Source organism: Terrapene carolina, unplaced genomic scaffold, assembly GCF_002925995.2.
Source record: "Terrapene carolina triunguis isolate 2854851 unplaced genomic scaffold, T_m_triunguis-2.0 Scaffold421, whole genome shotgun sequence".
Taxonomy (NCBI): Eukaryota; Metazoa; Chordata; order Testudines; family Emydidae; genus Terrapene; species Terrapene triunguis.
This window is the reverse complement of record NW_020664772.1, coordinates 409858-411820: the sequence shown is the minus strand read 5'-3', so window position 1 is coordinate 411820 and position 1963 is coordinate 409858. Positions and strand designations below refer to the sequence as shown.

The window sequence follows — 1963 nt, the reverse complement described above, 5'->3', positions numbered from 1 at the left end:
CGGGGGCAGGGCGCCGGGGGGGAGGGCGGCCGGAGCCCTGGGGGGAGGGCGGCGAGCCCTGCTGTGGCCCCGCTCTCCCCGGGGGCCGGAGCGCTGCGCCGCCGCCCCCCTCCAGGTGCCGCCCCAAGCACCAGCTTGGGTGCCTGGTGCCTGGAGCCGGCCCTGCCGGGCACAGCACAGACACACGGTGACTGAGAGCAGGGCCCCGTCATGCCGGGCGCTGCACAGACACACGGTGACCGAGATCAGGGCCCCATCATGCCGGGCACAGCACAGACATACGGTGACTGAGAGCAGGGCCCTGTCGTGCCAGGCACTGCAGAGACTCAGTGAGAGGCAATCCCTCCCCCAAATCTCAACAGAGAACAGTTTTATCTCCATTTACAGATGAAGAATAGAGGGAAAGAGCAATGAAGTGTTAGATTTTTAAAGTTATTTAGGTGCCTGCTTTTGCAGAGAAGCATCCTGTGGGATTCTGCAAGGCACCTACTGGCCTAACTCCTGTTCAGTGTAATTTAGGCCCTTGGGCACTTTTGATTTTCCCCAGCTGGGGATCTAGCCTCATTGACCCCAGTGAAGTGACACTGGGGACTACGCTGCCGCTGTGGTGTAGCAAAGCCTTCTCCTTGGCCAAGGCTGTTGCTCCGCCCTGGGTGGCCCTGGCTGTGGTCTGTGGTCTGGCTGAGCCAGGCCCCTCTGGGCCATGTGGGGGTCTCTGCCGTCCCCTGCAGGGTTCGTCTGGGCTCTGAGCTCCCCATGTGTTGGCCTCTGCCAGCCTGGCCCCAGTTCCAGGAGGGGTGGGGGAGGGGGGATGAGATCCCTCCCGGCTGTTTGGGGGACTTCGGGCCGGTGTGCGCACAGTCGTGGGGTCAGCAAAACAGGCAGTGGCCTCCTGCCCTGGGCTAGTCCCCCGTGGGGTGGCTCGGGAACAGTCACCCTCCTGCACTCTCCATTAATTTTCAAGTGCTGACAAGCCCCAAGCCGGGAGCTCGGCCTGCCCCGCGCAGCTGACAGGAAATGATACTCGGCTCCCTTGGCCGTGGGGTGGAGGGGAACTTTCTCACTGAGCTGGTGCACGCTGGCTCTGCGGGGCTGCTCCTGAGGAGCCTTTTCCTGCAGCTGGGCAGGCCGGGACAGCAGAGAGCTGAGAACGGGACGGGGCGGCTGCAGAGAGGACTCGCTCCCCAGTGCTTCCGTCCTGGCCGGGATGCAGCGGTGAGGGGCTGGGCCTGCCCCCCTCCCTGCCACTCAGGGAACAGCTTCACTGCAGGATCCGGGGCTGCAGGTATACAGGGGATTCCTGGATCAGTGCAGATCCTGCCTGTCTGTCTGTCTGTCCATGCAGCCTGTCCATGCTTGGCTGTTTCTCTGTTGTGAGGCTGAAATTGGCTCCTTTCCCTTAGTTCCTCATTCGTGGTACTGGTTCCTGATTCCGAGAATTGTTGCTGTTTTTCATTCCACACTGGCAGATCAGACTTTCCGAGCTTTCCCCACCACTGTGCGGCTGAACGCGAGGACAGTTTGTGTCAGTCATTCAGCATTTATTGAACCATTCAAGAGAGCAGCTGGGTTTGCCAGGCTGGACACGACACATTGTGTTTTGGGGACCCCCAGGTGATGTATCCCCATGGCCGTCAGGCTGTCTAGAAGCAGCTAGCATGTGCCACTCGCTGATCCAAAGCTTTTTTTCCTGCACAATGTGCTGCCACGGGTCATGCCCCCTGCCCACTTCCATTCTGTTTAGGTGCTTGAATAAGTAACTGGGAATAAGGAAACTAACTTCAGCCTCATCTGTCTATCTGTCCATCCCCAACCATACCCACCTGTCTGTCTCTCTGTTCCCATCCTTCTATGTATTCATCCTCATAGAATCATAGAATACCAGGGTTGGAAGGGACCTCAGGAGGTCTCTATCTATCTATCTATCTATCTATCTATCTATCTATCTATCTATCTATCTATC

General features: G+C 58.7%; 1 protein-coding gene across 1 annotated transcript in view; it reads left to right on the top strand.

Moving 5' to 3' along the window:
• Positions 1 to 1202: 1202 nt before the first annotated feature.
• The window catches only part of LOC112119446 (butyrophilin subfamily 3 member A1-like), a 34418-nt gene continuing 33657 nt past the window's right edge, over positions 1203 to 1963 (top strand). Inside the window, exon 1 of the mRNA XM_024218118.2 lies at positions 1203 to 1285. The gene's annotated coding sequence lies outside the window, so the exon portion shown is untranslated. The remainder of the gene's footprint in view (positions 1286 to 1963) is intronic.